The sequence below is a fragment of the Mesoplodon densirostris genome, chromosome X, assembly GCF_025265405.1.
Source record: "Mesoplodon densirostris isolate mMesDen1 chromosome X, mMesDen1 primary haplotype, whole genome shotgun sequence".
In the NCBI taxonomy this organism is placed as follows: Eukaryota; Metazoa; Chordata; class Mammalia; order Artiodactyla; family Ziphiidae; genus Mesoplodon; species Mesoplodon densirostris.
In genome coordinates, this window is record NC_082681.1 from 130038170 (window position 1) to 130044503 (window position 6334).

At 42.5% G+C, this 6334-nt stretch overlaps 1 non-coding gene across 1 annotated transcript; it reads right to left on the reverse strand.

Annotated features, from left to right (window-relative positions):
- Nucleotides 1–4971: 4971 nt before the first annotated feature.
- LOC132482856 (U6 spliceosomal RNA) lies at nt 4972–5079 on the reverse strand. Its single transcript, XR_009531015.1, has one exon. It is a non-coding gene; the product is annotated as a U6 spliceosomal RNA (small nuclear RNA).
- Nucleotides 5080–6334: the final 1255 nt, after the last annotated feature.

The following is a 6334-nucleotide window of genomic DNA, read 5'->3' on the forward strand; positions in this document are numbered from 1 at the left end:
TGTGCGAGAGGAGTGTATCAGCTATCCAGTGCTGCATAACAAGCTATCTGTAAACTTAGTGGCTTAAGACAACAATCATTAGGTCATGATTCTGTGGGCCAGCAATTACCTGGACTCAGCTGGGTGATTCTTCTGCTGGTCTCACCTGGGGTCACTCATGTGTCTGTAGTCAGCTGGCAGGTCGTCTGGGGACCGGTTGGTCTAGGAAGCATCAGCTATGATGCTTCTACATGGTCTATATGATCTATGCTCTCCATGTCTCTCATCTTCTAGATGGCTGGCCTGGACCATTGCATAGGTTAATGGAAAGGTACCCAGCAGCAAGAGAGGGAAGCTCCCAAAGCACAAACACTTTTTAAGCCTCTACTTGCTTCGCGCTCGCTCGTGTCCTTTTGACCTACAAGAACTGTATAACCATGCCCAGATTCAAGGAGTGGATAGATTCTACTTTTTGATGGAATTTGTGGCCACATTTTGCAATCTACTAGAGAAGCGCAGCTGAGGACCCACAGAATTAGGAATAGAACAATGAGAGGATACAGCCTCTGCTTATTGTCTTTTCTATTCATTCTCTACCCACTTCAATCTCTTGGGCCAGCTGTCTTGACAAGACAGAGGCTCTCTGGTCACTTTCAGCTCTTGGGCTCACATCCTCACTACATCATAACCTGAGAGAAAAGTGTTCTTTTCTCTTAGGCCCAATTAAGAAAATTCTGAGAATAAAGGTGACTGACCTGGCCTGCGTGTTGGGGGATGAAGATGGGTGGCTCTTTCCACAGACGGAAGCCATACAGAGCAGGCTGTCTCATGGCCCGTAGGGCAAGTCCAGGGTCTAAAGTGATTGCGTACTTACTATACTTCAGGTGTATATTTTAAAAAAGAGGTTTGGCAAATATTGTTTCCATCTTCCCCACAGTTTGTGATGGAAGTGTTATTGTTCCCATTTTGTTGAGGAGGAAATTCAGACTCAGATTGTTAAATAACATGGAACACATTTTGATCCAAGCCAACTGGACTCTAAAGTCAAGGTTTTCCACTGCATACTGGTGTCACCCCACAAATGTACATTACTTAAGTTGAGAGGATCATATATTACCTTCCTAAGAGGTCCTCTCTGACTTCTTGTGTAGATTACAAACCCCACATCTTGCTGACAATACTCCCACCGCCCCTTACCATATTCTGTTTCCCGATAGGGCTTATTTTCTAAGATACTATATAATTTATTTTCTTTCTTGTTTCTTATCTTTCTGTCATGCTATGGCAGCACATCAAAGATAGAGATTTTGTCAGTTTATTTCACTGATGTATCCTAAGCATCTAGAACAGTGCCGGGCACATAGAAGGCACTTAATAAAGATTTGTTGAATGAATGAATGTATCAGAGTGAGTCTTCTGTAGCACATACTCCTGTTGTTGTCCTTCGACTCTACCCCCATGTCTACTGTGGGTTTCGGGGATTTTATACATTTTTATATCTCCAGTGCCCTACCCACTCTGGCATGTGTAGGAGCCCCATAAATTGTTCTTAAGTAAATAACTGACTTACCCAAGAAAGGAAAAGTAGCTAATGCTATTGGAAGGGAAAATTCTTCTCATGACAAAAGTGTTTTCCCTATTTAGGTAATATTTTCAAGGTAGAGGAAGTACATGAATAAATTCATTAGGTAGAATAAGACCAAATTCCTTTTGGTTGCTGCTATATTTATATCTACATGTAACTATAACTATATTAATGTCTCTATCTACGTGCACTAAAGGTTCAGTTGACCCAGCAGAAATTCCATCTTTGCTAGAACTATCTCTGCTGAGAATAATCTTTTTTTCCATCTTCATTAGATTATAATTGCTTTACATTGTTGTGTTAGTTTCTGCTGTACAGCAAAGTGAATCAGCTATACGTGTACCTATATCCCCTCCCTCTCAGTACTCCCTCTTACCCTCCCCGAGAATAATCTTTTTCTCTTCTCAAACTCTGTATATAAAAGATGCTCTCCATAAATATTCATTGTCTGAATGACCGTAGAAATGATACACAGATCTTTATAATGCTTCACTAAGGAGTGTGGTTAATTGAAGCTAAAGAACAGTTCTCTTAAAATATTGGTAGAATTTTCTGTTATTCAAGGAGAATGCTTGGCAGGGACGACTTACACAACAGACATTTTTTGATAAATTTCTTTTGCATTCCCACGGAGGAAAACCTTAAAAGGTATGGCTAGGAATGACAATAGATTTTGGCAAAAGGCCTTAAAACTTATCACTGTCTTTTTTAACCTCCATCAACAAAATAATTAAATTTTGTTATGTTTTCACACTGGGGGGGAATTTTCTGATAATTTCCTTTTTCATGTTTCAATTCTTGGATTTTTCATTGGAAAAACAATGTTTCCCTTTTTTTTTCTAAATTTATTTATTTTGGGCTGTGTTGGGTCTTCACTGCTGCACGTGGGCTTTCTCTAGTTGTGGCGAGCCGGGGCTGCTCTTTGTTGTGGTGCGTGGGCTGCTCATTGCGGTGGCTTCTCTTGTTGCAGAGCATAGGTTCTAGGCACGCGGGCTTCAGTAGTTGTGGCACGTGGGCTCAGTAGTTGTGGCTCACGGGCTCTAGAGCGCAGGCTCAGTAGTTGTGGTGCATGGGCTTAGATGCTCTGCGGCATGTGGAATCTTCCCGGACCAGGGCTCGAAACCATGTCCCCTGCATTGGCAGGCGGATTCTTAACCCCTGTGCCACCAGGGAAGCCCTGTTTTCCTTTTTTTCTTTAAAGAAATGTAGGTTTCTATTTCTACCTTTTTGGTCGGAGATATAAAAGAAAGGTTAAGGCAGGTATAGACCTTGTCTTCCATTGTTAAGAGCAAATATTTTCTGAGAATTGTGCTGTGCTGATTTTTGCATTAACAATGCCTAGTGCCGGGCTTCCTTGGTGGTGCAGTGGTTAAGAATCCGCCTGCCAGTGCAGGGGACATGAGTTCGAGCCCTGGTCTGGGAAGAGCCCACATGCCGTGGAGCAACTAAGCCCCTGTGCCACAACTCCTGACCCTGCGCTCTAGAGCCCGTGATCCACAACTACTGAAGCCCGCGCGCCTACAGCCTGTGCTCTGCAAGAATAGAAGCCACCACAATGAGAAACCCATGCACTGCAATGAAGCGTAGCCCCGGCTCACTGCAACTAGAGAAAGCCCACACGCAGCAACGAAGACCCAACGCAGCCAAAAATAAATAAAATAAAATAAAAAATAAATAAATTTAGAAACAAACAAAAACCAATGCCTAGTGCTGAAAATATGTTTTAGAGAGAATTTTGGTTATTGCACAGGAGTTGATTTCTAGGTCACAAGGCAGGAATAAAACACAAGAATTACTGCGTTGGTCTTGCCTAAGTTAACTTAGAGTTGAAACTACTTAGTGCCTTAATTAAGCTTACATTTTATTCATTAATTTATACATTTGAAGGGTAATATATAAGGCTGGGGAAACAGCTCATACTTTGAAGTACAAATTCAAGGGACAGGAGGTAACCTCACTGTGAAAAGAACACATGAAGCCAAGGGACCTGGCAGGCGGGGGGTGAAGCCGGAAGCTGAGGGCAGTAAAGCGTTCATGCCTCCCTCAGCAAACCTTATGGAGCACCAACAATATATCCAGCTCTATTCTGAATGCTGAGGCTACAGAAGTCTATTCAACAAGTCCCTGTCCTCATTCGGCTATATTCTAATGTAGAGAGACAGACAATAAACCAACGGGTGTCTGATATGTCAGGTAGTGAGAGATGCTATGAAGACAAAGAAGGCTGCAGAAGGAGAGGAGTGAGGGAGTTGTCTTGTCATATGAAGTGTCTTGGAAAAGATAACAGTTGAGCAGAGACCCGAAAGGAGTGCAAATCATGCTGTCCTCCTGGGGGAGAGAATCCCAGGCAGAGAGGAGAGCAAGTGCAAAGGCCCTGACACGGGAGCATGAGGTGTGTGTCATGGATTGCCAGGCAATGACCGTTTAGAGGCTTGTAGGTGTTGCGTGAACTTTGGCTTTTACTCGTGTGCAAATGGGAGCCATTGAAGAGTTTTGAGCAGAGGAGTTCAGTAGAACGACCGCTTTCAATAGGCTGGGGAGGGGGTGCAGGCCGAATGCAGGGTAGGAGCAGGCACGCCTTAGGAGGCTGCGGCAGGAGTGCAGTCAGAAGGTGGGGGTGGCTTGGACCAGAGCGGTGGGACGTGGTGAGGGGTCATCAGATTCTAGGTGAGACTGACAGAATTTCCCGATGAATTGGACGTCAGATTTGAGAGAAAGAAACAAACCGTGGATAACTACAAAGATTTTGGTCTGAGCATCTGGCTGTGTTCATGGCTGGCTCTAAAATGCTCTGTTGCTTTTAGGGATGTCACATATTTAAAGGGCCAGAGATGGAACAGATAGGAGCAAATGTGTTTGGATTAGGCTAGTCACAGTATTCAAATCCAACAACGTGAAATGAATAGAATATCAATCCTTCTATCATTAAACTAAGTGCAAAAATGAAGAAGTGTAGTTTGGCAGCCATGGGATCACTATTGCAGTATTTTTTTATTAATTTTTATTGGAGTATAGTTGCTTTACAGTATTGCGTTAGTTTCTGCTGTACAGCAAAGTGAATCAGCTCTACGTATACATATATCCCCTCTTTTTTAGATTTCCTTCCCATTTAGGTCACCACAGAGCATTAAGTAGAGTTCCCTGTGCTATACAGTTGGTTCTCATTAGCTGTCTATTTTATACATCGTAGTGTATATATGTCAATACCAATCTCCCAATCCATCCCACTCCCCCCTTCTCCCCCTGGTATCCATACGTCCATTCTCTACATCTGTTTCTCTATTTCTGCTTTGCAAATATTTGAATCATTTTTCTAGATTCCACACATAAGCAATATTATACGATATTTGTTTTTCCCTTTCTGACGTACTTCACTCTGTATGACAGTCTCTAGGTCCATCCACGTAAAAAATATGGAACACTTCACAAATCTCCCTGTCATCCTTGCACAGGGGCCGTGCTAATCTTCTCCATCTCATTCCAGTTTTTAGTATATGTGCTGCCGAAGCAAGCACTGCAGTATCATTTAGTTTTTACTCAAGCTATAGAACAACTGGAGCTAAGAAAAACAAAAGATCATGTGGGGACATAAAAACAGACCATATGAGAACAAGTTGGCTAATTGTAGGAGTAGCCCCAAAACAAAAGTGAACCAAGAAGCATGACGACTATCTTTGAATATCTGTAGGGCTGTTGTACAAAAGCAGAATTAAACTTAGTCAATATGACTCAAGTTTAAGCTGGGTTCTGTAGGGAGAAGCTACTGCAAGAAGCACTTTAGCTCATTGGAAGGATAGCTTTCCTTAACAGACACAGCTAGTGCTCTCAGAGGTCTGTGAGCTCATCTCCAGCCTTGGGACCCTGACACGCTCTATGTCCTAGCCCCCCTTGTAAGTCAGGTGGGACCACTGGCCTATGTCAGGCCAATAAAACGTGGGTGAGATTGATGTACGCTACTTCTAGGCCTGACCTCTAGAGCCTCCTTTGAGACCTTCCACATGCTCTCTGTTCCCTTGCCTGCCTGCTTGCCAGCCAGCCAGGCGCAGAAGACCCAGGGGAAAATTCTGAGACCCTAGAAGATGGTGGTTGGGAGCCAGGGTGCGTGAGAGGAATCGGGACAGCAACTCCATGTTGGACTGTGATATGAACGTGAACTAAATTCTTATTGTGTCCAGCCATGGAGAATTGGGGGTCTTTTGTTGTAACAGCTAGATTTACTTACCCTGACAGTATATCTTCTAACTTATAGAGCTGCCCAACTGTAGAAGGGATTGCAAGGAAGGGAATGAGTTTCCTGTCCCTGGATGTGTTCAAGCACACTCACTTAGATGTGAAACTCTTGAGGCAAAAATCAAGCTGGAGATAAGTGACTTGAGCAGATAAGTAGTGTAGTGCTTTTGAAAATTTTCCACTAAAGTATCCCTATCAACACAGAGGTTTCACCCCCTAGTGACAGTGGGTTTAGTTTCCAGTGAACTTTCTTTGACATCTTTTGTTTTCATAATCTTATCTTAAACATGTATGCAGTCTCTGTATTTTTCTGTTTCTTTTAATATATATTTATTTTAATATATATCAGTTTATTTTACTATACATTTTTAAAAGTTATGAAGTGCATACTATTGCTGAAGAGGACTGTTTCTTTTCAATCTTCTAGTGAGGTGGACCCTTTAGGATTAAGTGTTCAAAAATTACCATTTTCAAAGTCAAGCTACATCGAAATCAGTAAATTCATATTTAAGCCCTGTTTCAAGTGAAATGCAAAACCAA